General features: G+C 39.8%; 1 long non-coding RNA gene across 1 annotated transcript; it reads right to left on the bottom strand.

Moving 5' to 3' along the window:
* Positions 1-564: 564 nt before the first annotated feature.
* Positions 565-8,661, bottom strand: LOC123377141. The gene is made up of 3 exons (XR_006582104.1): positions 8,626-8,661; positions 6,348-6,435; positions 565-697 (listed from the first exon to the last, which is right to left on the bottom strand). It is a non-coding gene; the product is annotated as an uncharacterized LOC123377141 (long non-coding RNA).
* Between the last annotated feature and the right edge of the window lie 3,428 nt (positions 8,662-12,089).

Below are 12,089 nucleotides of genomic sequence, written 5' to 3' on the forward strand. Positions count from 1 at the left end.
TAAGATTTCCCAAGTTTCTATTGTATTCAGGTTGTAAGAATGCTGAAAAGATAAGCAGGAATTGTTTTCTGCATTTTGACTACGAACGTCTTGACATCTAAGTGAAAGAGGATTAGAATAAGTTGGTGAGGAAAAATGAAAAGTACCAAATTATTGCTTGGTTAACTATGAGAAAGAAGAAATTTGAGAATAAGCATAAGTAATGGCAAGTAACCAGCTATCCTGAGGCACTGGTATAAATGCAGGATTGAAATAAAGCTATTCATTTACCTAGGCTACTGGAAAAAAAGGAAGTAAGAATAATAGAGAAAATGGACTGGGGTTAATTAGAATGAGGGAAATGATTTGGGTACAGCATAGTGAGATAGAACCTTGTGAAGAACAGAGGCCACAAAGAACAACATAATAGATAGAGATGCAAATATAATAAAAGAATCTTATGTAATATTTAGGGCTGTAAGCCATTCTTAAGGAGGACAGTTTGGACAAAAGGAAATTGGTTTCCGAAAAATCAAGAGGCCCAATTGCACTGGCTATTTTAGGACAAGGTATTTTGTACCTTTAACTGTATGTGCCTCTCTCTCTGCAATTGAACCATATGTATTCCATAGGTGGAAAGGGGTGACTCCTGATAAAGAAGGTTTTAGGTGCATCTCCCTTTATCAATCAAGTTCCTGTGCATCCAGCCACAATCAATCTGTTTTCAAAAACAGGACATAATCTTTCAGTTATTAATGTGAACAATGGCTAACAATTCTCCCAGAAACTTATTAAAACACACTAGTTACACCAGATCTCAATCTGGATCAAGCTTTTTTTTATTTTTTTATTTTTTTATGATAAAAAAAGAGTCAACAATGGAAAGTCTGACCACAAGGAAAAATTTCAACTAGTGTTTCCTACTAGAAATTTCTCCATAAATGCCAAATAAAAGTTACCTAAAAATGAAACATACATAAAAACGAACCTGCATGAAATTTCATACCTACTGGATACCTGTTTTTAGAGAAGCAAGGAACTAATATCCCATTTTTAGACCATTTTGGAACATGACCCCAGCTGTGGAGCTACCACCAGACTCCTCGGCAGTTCAGGCTATTATGTAGTACTCATTTCCAAAGTAGCTACCATTCCAGCTACAGCAACCCAGAATTTTTACAGTGGATCTTATTTAAAATGGTAATTTCATGAGCGTTGATGCCCATCCTAAAATTTAAGGGGTTGTAAATTTAATCTTAGGTACCTACATGTGATGTAATGATATTGCAGATTTGTTGTTAGAACACTGTGTTAATGTTACATGATATTGCAATAAAACATGCAAATACATGGGTCATGGATGCAGTTTCAGATGATGTGAAAAGACAAACATTACAATCAAGGAAATACAAATAGGGATTTTCACTACAGAAGTCATAGTGGAACTCAGGAATTCTGACTCAAAACTACACTACCTACTAAACTAAGATGATGATGATGATGATGATGGAGTCATCCACGGCCAAAAAAAGAACCATTAGAAACAGTTCTTAGAATTAAAATGTTACTTTTTAGTCTCCTAAAACAGTACACATTCTGAAGACATAAATTTGATAGCTTAAAGGGCAATGGGAAAGTCAGGCAGAAAAAAATGCCTTGCCTAAAGTTGTAATAAATTTGACAGTATCCATGTGACATTGATCATCCTCTCAGGAAGGGAAGAATGAAAACAATACCAGACATTTCTAGTTCACATTTAATAGAAATTTTTTTAAAAATCCATTGTCTGGAGGAGGAGCTTCTGGAGGAATTCTCTTTTCTGGTTTTACTGCCTATTTTAAAACTCTCCACTCACAAAATTGCCATGGAAGTCAATGTAAGCTTGGTCCATGGAAGACTTTCTGCACTTCACCCCCCAGGATTATGTGGATGAATATTGGGAGCTGTGCTTTAACCTACATACCACATCACACCAAAAAGATGCAGAACCTATCAAACTGAGAATGCAATAGCTAGCATGTTGCGATGATTAGCAGTAGAGTCTTTGTGGATGAGAAGAACTGGGTTAGAATGCCATGTCAATCAGATAATCACAAAGTCAAAGGTAAATGTTTTTCAGTGTCTAGGAACATTGTGAGTTCACATCACATTAGGGTTGCCAACTTTCTACTTGCACAAAACCAAACACCCTTGCCCCACCCCTTGTCCTGCCCCTTCTCCAAGGCCCCGACCCCCACTCACTTCATCCCGCCCCTTCCATCACTGACTCTCCCCATCCTTATTCACTCATTTTCACCAGGCTTGCTCAGAGGGTTGGGGTGTGGGAGAGGATGAGGGCCCTGGCTCTGGGGTGGGGCCAGAGATGAGGGGTTTGGAGTGCAAGAGGGGGCTCTGGGGTGGGGGGTGGAGCTGTCTAAGGTACTCTTTTCTCTTTCAGGCAGCCAAGTCCATCTCTCACCAAAGCTGGAGTGAGTCTCACTAACCCTTCTGGTCTGCCCTCTTTTATACTGGATTGTCCAGCTCTGATTGGCTGCCTCCCACCTCTTCCTGATTGGCTCACAGCCCCAGCCTTTTTAACCCTTTCACAAGTCCTCACTTTTATCTTTTAATGCTATCAAACATAGGACCAATCAAGAAGACTCGTTGCATTTCCAAGAGATCCAGCAAAGGCAAACTAGCAGTTGGAAATCTAATTGGAGGCAGAGCAAGAACCTGGTATAAAGTCAATGGAAAGCTTCTCATTCACTTCAGTGGGCTTTGATTCACATTACTTATATTTCCCAAATCTTTCAACTGCCTTGTTATTTATGTAGTGGCTTCATAGGGACTTCAAGGTTTTCAAGTGCCATCAGGTACCTGGGAGGTATAAGAAAGTTGCAGGCTCAAGGATTTAGTTGCCAGGATAGTTTTGCTGAGACCAAAGGGCTTCAGTAATAAAAGCTGTTCCTATAAGGTAAATATCAAAGATTCTAAAGACTGGTCCAGAAAACGTGTATTTTATGGGGCAGACAGGGGTGGTGAAAAAGATGGTGAGTTAGCTGAAGGTAGAAGGTAACGGTGCTGAATGACATTGCATGGAGTGGAGGGATTTATTGATGAAAGATCCCCAGTAGATTTTAAAACTCAATGGGAAGATAGTCTTCATGGCAATTAGTCAGCATGACATAACTGCTTTGACATAATTGTTGACTGTGTGTTTCTGGAATCTTTCGATTTTCTCTCAATAAATATTTTACCCTGGAAACCATCAGTAAAAAAAGCAAACCGATTAAGTAAACATTGGCCAGCTATGATAATACAGCAATATAATGGAATTTAAAGCTGAAGGTTTTGTTTGTTTCCTTTGGGCTTTTACTGGGATTATATAGAATGTCAGTTACAATAAAAAAAATCTGAATGATGATCTGTTCTGTAGATTTAAAATTTGAGGGAACATTCGGGGTTCAAGACACACAATAGTGTCAGACCCTTGAGTGACACATGAGGTAAAGAAGCTAGAATAAATACTATTCTGGTAGTAAAAAGATCCCTTAATCTAGACTCGGCATGTCCCCCAGAACCATTCCCTTCAGTACACAGCTTCCTCCAAGGCAATCCAGCTCACAGCAGCCCATCCCCTTCAGACTCAAAGAGCTCTTTCTAGAGCTGAGGAGTCTGTGCAAAACCTGAGCTCCAGATTCTAAAACAGAGAGAATTAACTTTGAGAATTTAATGTGAGAAAACTAGAACAGAAAAAATGTGTGACAGAACTGCCAAATAGTTACCACCATTGCAATCAGGAGAAACTCTTTGATTTGAAATAGGAAGTGGATAGCAACCTTTCCAGAGAATAGCTATACCCTCTACACCATCAAATGTCACACACCATAACCACCACGAAAGGTCACTCCTGGGAGGAGGAGATGACATCTTTTCCAAAAACAAAGAGGACACTGGCTCTGTGTTTCTTGAGACCACCCAAAATGCTCCAACAGAAGTAGCACAGACCTATCCAGTTACCAATATTGAAGATCATGAGAAGCAGCAAATGCAGACCTATCGCAGTGGCCAAACAGAACACTACAAATCAAACGTAAGAGGAAGTGACTGTGCCAAAAGTTCTTTTATAACCCTGGCTCCTGTTGATATGACTGTGGGGCTGTCTCTTACCGGTAACACCTGTGTGTACTGTACCCTTTATTACAGCATGGTTTGCTGCTTTTTAAGCCAGTTCAGACTTATTTGCTAGCAACATACACTGACAAAAAAGGACACCCAAATCAACTTCTAGCCAGTGCAAAGAATGACACAAGAAAACTAGACCTCCACATGCAAAATGGTTTGATTGTTTTTAAATGGAAAAAAAAAGCTGATGTGGGAAGTCTTTGTATGTTGCAGTTTTTTCTTCTAAAGACAATATTTATCCTCTCCTCGAGTACACTGATAATTAGCTGAACTGAATAAAACAAAGTCTCAGGGTTTAGTCAGGATTTTTGTTGGCATTTAAATAACCTTATTTTGTCAGACAGCTGGTTCCTTTACTAGCTAGGTTTTTCTTCCAGAATCTCTCTCTTCCAAGGGCATCATAACTTCCAAGTTCTGTACTGTAGTCATGTATAATTATTCCTGTGATTATTTTAGATTCAAGTTGTGATTAAGTGGGGTTTTATTCACCTTGTAATGTTGCATGCGAGTCTTACTATCCTATACTAGTACTGTGCGTACCTCAGTTTCCCTGTGTACTGCACCAATGCCTAGGTGGTGGGAATTGAGTGAGTGACTTTTGCTGAGGACCCTCAGGGCAGGTGAGGCTGCTCAGCGGTCTGCATGTAGGTGATGCCCAATACCCTTTGTAACCTGAGAACCAGGTGACCTGGTGACACTTTGCCCGCAAAGCAGGACCAAGACCGGAGGAGGAGCAATGGCCATGTCGGAGGCCAGGCAGGGGGATCCAGAGCAGTGTGCTGTGGGGGACTGGAAGGGCAGGGGGGTCTCCCAAGATGGACTTTGCTGAAAGTCACTGACTGCTGTGCTAACAAGCTCTGTTCTATGCTGTCTACCTGTTGACCAAGAAACCCTTCTGCTTTACAACGCTGGCTGAGTCTCACCCCTGACTGCGGAGTGGGGTGCAGGGCCCTCTAGGTTCTCCCACCCAGGGGAAGTGTGCAGTGCAACCAGGGATGCTGAATGTTCTGAGGTCAGACAGGAAGGCCGAAGCCAAGGAGGGATTTTTTTGCCCTGGACAGCGTGCCCTGAAGGGAGTCACACTACCCTAGAGTCCTGGCTGGCTTCATACAGACCAGTTCCAAAGCACCAGACCCATGACTCTATCATACAAGTATGTTGGTAAAGCTCTGAGTGCTTCTAATCCCCATTTCCTATACATATGAATATTATATTGATACATTTTTGCACCCTCAAATACTTAGTGTGCAACATCTTCAAAATACAGGGATACCATTTGTCAGGCTCCAAATTGCAATCATTTCTCCTTAAAAAACCAAAAGAAAACAAAAAAACCTGTGTAAACACAATGACCAAAGCAGCTATAGGCAGCATTTATTCAAGGTTCAGATTGTTTGCCAACTGGAAATAGCAAAAGTCAATACAAGAAAGGGGTTATAGTCCAACAATTTATGTGCTCTTTAGAGGACTTTACAAACAGTACCAAGACAAAATCCTCAAATTCTGTCTCCCTCTGAACACCAGGAAGGATGAAGGTTCAGATAAAATGGAATTGCATTGGGCTCTTGGATCAAAACCCACCCTTCTAGTTTGTGTCTAGGCCAGAATTCACAGAGAGAGGCCAGTCTCACTACATTTAAGCCTTATTGTTCCTGAAGTACAGACTCAAAAAGAAAGCTGGCTTTTCCCCATGAAGCAAACCGTAAGATACGGGGGCAGAGGGAAAGAGGGGGGCGAAAAGAGAGAAAGAGATTAGAAGCCTGAGCCAAAGACCACTAAAGCCAACAAAAAGGCTACCACTAACTTCAATGCACTTTGGATCAGGCCTCAAGGCAGGGGTAGGCAACCTACGGCACGCATGCCAAAGGCAGCACACAAGCTGATTTTCAGTGGCACTCACACTGCCCAGGTCCTGGCCACTGGTCCGGGGGGCTCTGCATTTTAATTTAATTTTAAATGAAGCTTCTTAAACATTTTAAAAACCTTATTTACTTTACATACAACAACAGTTTAGTTATATATTATAGACTTATAGAAAGAGACTTTCTAAAAACGTTAAAATGTATTACTGGCACGCGAAACCTTAATTTAGAGTGAATAAATGAAGTCTTGGACACTTCTGAAAGGCATCAGAATCAGAGAAAAAACAAAAGAAAAATCCAGACAGAGGAATTTTTTTATATAAGGGATGTTTAGATTCCTACCATGCACAGGAAAAGTCACACAGAAAGTCCACCAAATATCCAATGCCTGTCTTCTCTCTGCAGTGGGATTCAACTATCCTCAGATAACCTTTGAATTAAAAATACATGCAGGATTTCAGCAGATCACAGTCAAAACAAACAAACCAAAAATTAAAACGAGCAATAAGAGCTGGCCCAAGATGAGCCATATCTATTATTCAGATGTTGTCTTTTTTGATGAATACTTTACTGCTCCTCTATCGTTCCCTACTCTAAATTATAGTGCTGAAAGATTTCTACCACTGACTAGCCCAGATGGATTTTTTAAATATAGATTTCATAGCTTTCCAGTTGTTGCTAATAAATTAGATTCTTATTTAGGTGAGAGAAAACTAAAATTGCTGCCACTGAATGTTGCCACCACACATATTTAAGTAACAGCCATTACAAAATGTATTATAGATTTATTACACATGCCAAGTCATTCTATCTATACTTGACATGCACAACATTGGCAAACTGTATGCCTAATGTTCCAAAGTACTACATTTTTATAAGAATATGCATGATAGCACCATTGCAAGAATAAAATGCTTCTGAGGGCCAAATTCAGTTCTGGGGTAAGCAGATGCAACTATATTGAAATCAGTCAACCTCCAGCATGTCAATGGGTCAAATTCAGAAGAGCGAGACAGAAGCAGTCATTAAATCATCATTACGGCACAGTGGCATAGGGGACACTATGCTGCAGAGTTTAAAAAAAAATTGTTGAAGAAAATTTCAAATGAACAAATCGTATCTTCTCAGACATTCAGTGGGCAGAAAAAAAGACTAAATTTGTTGAATAAATTATTTGTTGCAAATTATTCACTCCACTCCAGCCTAACAGATATTAAATTTTCACATGATTTATGTATGTGACAGGACTGCATGCATGAGAATGATTCTAAATCCTTAGTAAACTCACTTGATATGGTCACCAGACACATTTAATCCCTTCAGGTTATTTTTTATGCTGGTGCATAATAATTAATTCACAGAAAAAAAAATTATTTAAAGACATTGAGCCTATTTGGTGCAAAACCTACTTTTTATTTGCATAAATTACTGTTTAATTACTTGAATGTTGATTCTTGTTTCCCCTGACCAAAGGCACCTTGCCTCTACTCTGGGGACAAGGTGGCAGAGTGAATTAGTTAACTACACCTGGACATATGGGTTGGGAGGCTCATAAAATAGGTTTGGTGGCATCACACAAGTCTACATTTGTGCATACCCCAAAACAAAATCAATTAGGTGTTAGTCGTTCCTGAGGAGAGGCGCAAAACTGAGGTAACAGGAGAAATTGCAGGTCAGAGCTGTGGGGAAAAGCATTCAAGAGTTAGGGTAAGGCCAGCTAAAGAGAGAGCCAGACAAACCAACAATAGCAGCAGCACCCAGTTCTCATACAGAGCTCAAATAGCCTTTGATAAGAGCATTGATGTGGATTGAAAACAAGCTTTTAAACCCCAGTTATAAAAAAAATACAATATTCAGCAATGGGAGAAGCATCTAGTGGCTTATTGCAAAGATTGGTATCAGACCCAATTTCATTTAACAGCCTCACTGAGATCTGGAAATGAGCTAACAGCAAATTAAGGATCGCTCCTGATGTTACTAAATTGGGAGGATTTGCAAATATCAATGAGGAAAGAGCAAACATGCAAAGGAACTGAGGGGGGGTTGTAATTGCAGGAAGAAAATATAGTGAGGTTCAGCTTAAAAATGCAAGTTAATATATCTGACGGAAAATAGAGCAACATACAGATACTCTTTTGAAGCAAAGATCATAAATGGCACTAATTGCCTCCAGATTTTACTCAGACCTTTTCCCCCTTTGAAGAAAACAGCCAAGGAAATTTAAATGCAAAAATCTACATACATATTCTTGCCATAGTTACAATTAAAGTTTAGAAAAGAAAAAAAACAAGACAGAGTTAAGGGCGTAAAGCCAAAAACTTGAAGGTCAGGAAATTCCTACAGTGAAGATTGCTCTGGGAATGCTAATTCCATCACATTCATCTCATTTCATTTCCAATTCCTCTTTTTTGTAAACCTTGCTGTATTACTCTCATTCATGTATGGTATAAAATGCTCCATATGTGCAATTGTAGCTGAGCAAACATGACTAGAACACCTTTAGCTTTTCAAATCACCTGCGTGAAGTGTTTGCTCTCAGAGCCCTAACATTACTAATACTACATTATATAATCGTACAGGTTTTGTTTTTACACTCAGTACTAGATACACTATGACTCACTCCTTGATCATCCAGACCCCTCTTAAAGTCCACCAGTCTGTCTCACATGTGAAACCAGGCTGGGACTCTTTTATAGGTTCCCCTAATTGGCTCATCAAGGTAAGGGAGATCACTCTGACAAGACTCAGCTGCTTTCCCACAGACCCACACAAACTGCAGAGTGAGGAACTAATGACCACATACTTCTATAAGCAAGGATGCCTGCTTTCAGGAAACCATAAGACTTGACTAAGCCTATGAAGATGCAGTACCATGTTTCTTAATTCCCTGAGAGTAGCCTAACTACTTGCCATTGGTGGCAAGCCTAAGTAATTGGTAACCCTGTGATAAGTTCTAAATTGCATTTTTTTTCTATTTCTGTAGTGCCAAAAGTAGGCCAAGTGTTTTACAGGAAAGTATAAGGACAAGGGGCATAGAAGTTGCAACTTTTAGGCACCTTGAAAATCACTGGATTAGGGTCCCTATATGGTGCATGGGGAGAGATTCATAGATTCTAAGGCGAGATGGGACCATTTTGATCATCTAGTCTGAGTTCCTGTATAACACAGGGCTATAGAACTACTCCTCTCCCCACAAATAATTACTAGAGCAAAGCCTTTAGGGGAAAAAAAAAATCTAAACTCAGTTTATAAATTGCCAGTGATGGAGAATCCACCACAACCCTTGGCAAATTGTCCCAATGATTAATTACCCTCACTATTAAAAACATTTGCCTTATTTCCAGGCTAAATTTGTCTAGCTTCAGCTTCCAGTCATTGGATTGTGTTGCACCTTTCACTGCTAGATTGAAGAGCCCATTATCAAATATTTGTTCTACATGTAGGTACTTACAGACTGTAATTAAATCACTCCTTAACCTTCTCTTTGTTACACTAAGAATGGGATCGGTAAAAGCCAACATGCTAGGCAGGGAGCTGCCTAAGCTAGCCAATGGGAGATGGTGATAAGAGGGGTTTATCCTGAGCCCTCCCTGTCTCACAGAGTTAGGCACCAAAACTTGGGCTGGAGAAAGGGGCCTATCTCTGCTTGTGCATCTCTCCGTCCCCCAACCAGGACCCTCTCTTAGCATGCGGTACCACTGGACTATTGAGTCATTCTAGCTCTCCGTGGCCCAATGTATAGTTAATTATTTATTCAAAGTGGAAGGGCTTCACCAAGAGAGACCCACATCAGAATATCCCATAGCCTACTGGTTCAGGCACTCACCTGAGATGTAGGAAACCCCTGTTCCAGTCCCTTTGCCACAACAGGCCAAGGGGGAAATTGAACCAGGGTATCCCGTAGTCCAGGTGAATGACTTAGAACTGAGCTAAAGGCTGTTTTGGAGGGAGTTAGACATGCTGTGAGCATGCCTACTGGATTAGGCCTGCAGGGTGACACCTACCTCCACCTGCTGTGAGGATAGCACTGGGACTTAGGTGTGAAGGTGTCAGATATGCATCCAGGCACGTGCCTGTGGCAGCAGTATACATGCCCAGAGGCAGAAACTTAGATGCCCAGAAAACTTTTACAGTGAACATTTAAACATTGAGTGAGATTAGGTGCCTATGGATTTAGGCAACAGCACCAGGGGAGAAGGGAGGAGGGTTTGTGGATTGCAATAGTGCCTAAAATCTGGGATATAGGTACCTACGTCCTTTTGTGCATCTGGGCCAAGCTGCCTGTCACAATCTATATTGACCAAAGAAAGGGAATGGGATGCAACACAAAGCAAACAATAGAGTAACAAGATGTATTTTGTTAATTCCATGGGTTTTGTTTTTATTTTATTATTTGCTTGGCGCTTCTTAGAGAGGAGGATGAGGAGAACTAGGGTTTAAAAGTTTGTGGAGGAAGTGTTTTTAGAGGGCATATGGAAGATCAAGGTCTCTCATAAGCATAGTTTTTTCTTGTGCAGTAACAACGCCAAATAGTCTGCCATGTGATTATGGTTTTGCATCTAATTAGCATATTCAGTCAAACACTCTCAAGGAACTAGCCAGTCTTTTACACCTTAATTATCTTAGTTGCAACTGTACTTGTACAATAAATATAACTGCAAAGAGCTGGTTTAATAGAAACATTTCTTTTGCTCTCTTTAGCCAGGCCTATTTACTGATTTCATTGCTGTTTTTTGTAAGCAAACTATAACATTATGTCAGTGTACCCTCCCTGTCATCCCCTGCCAAAAACAATATCACAATTGATATGTGATGTGTAGCATGGTAGAATGACTTTGCATATTACATCTGGATTATTCTATTTTTTTTTCTTTATTCTGTTTAGCATGTCTGAAAAGAAGTCTGCTCCTGAAGGGTATTTGATGTGTTTGAAAAGATACAGTAATTCAAAAAGATCAGAAATGATTAGATAATACAATGAAGGTTTTTCCCCCGCCCCCATCATGCACTTAATATTCTTGAAAGGAAAAAAATCCTGTACTTAAAGACTTAACATTGCTGTCTACCATAAAGGAAGTTTCCCTAAATCTACCCAGGGCATTGTAGTTGAGAGAGAACTTTCTTTTATTATTATTAACACAAGGTTCATAATTAAATCTGGATGAACTCAACCCATCAGCTCCTTTTAAAATAAATCTTGAGCTCTTTCTATCTCAGTGCTAGCATTTCTCAACACAAGTTTTTCTGGCAAGATAATAGAGAATAAAACTCATTCTTTATAGATTAAATACCATCACATTCATTTGCTATTATTCAAACAAACGAATAAAATGAATTCTATGGCATGTATATGTTTGGAGGTGTTTGTTTTGTTCTGTTTTTTGAGGTGGGGAAGTCCTATGGAATTACACCTTTTTACATCAGATCTAAATTTGGCTCATTGCACCCTTTCTTTAAAATAGTTCCAGTAATCCAGTGGATAATTTCTTAGCTTCTGCGGAGGCCATACAGGATGCAGAGGAGAATACACCCTAGTTTTAAGAACATGATTATTTCAGTAATTACAAGTAAATTGGACATGCTGTGTATTTATTTCATTCCTCAGTGGTACAGTTGTCACTCATCGGATGTCAAATTTCTTTCTGAAGATATCTAAATTCTGCAAAGAATAATACAGTCATACTTCTATCCCTTAGCATAATATGCAGTGTCATTCTCCAAAGCTTGGTACTATTGCATTCATTGCTGAAGTGATGGTGGCATTTTTCAAAAGTGACTTAGGAACACAAGTCCTGCTTACTTTGAATGAAATTTGTGCTCCCAAGTAACTTAAGTGTTTTGGAAATCAACATATATGTCTCTGAAAAGAACTCCCAGACATTCCCATAGCAGAATACCCTCTCTGAACTGATATTCTGGGCCTCTAACCTCCCCTCATTCAAACCCTGCTTAAGACTAAATCGGATCAGATAGCCAAAAGAAGAAAGTTGCTGTGCATGATTTAGGGGAAAGATTGAGGGTGCATTCCTGGTGGCTAAGCTGGGGGCTGAAAAGGCTTTTCTGTTGCTGTGATTTAGTTGTTGG

Source organism: Mauremys mutica, chromosome 9 (genome assembly GCF_020497125.1).
Source record: "Mauremys mutica isolate MM-2020 ecotype Southern chromosome 9, ASM2049712v1, whole genome shotgun sequence".
NCBI lineage: Eukaryota > Metazoa > Chordata > Testudines > Geoemydidae > Mauremys > Mauremys mutica.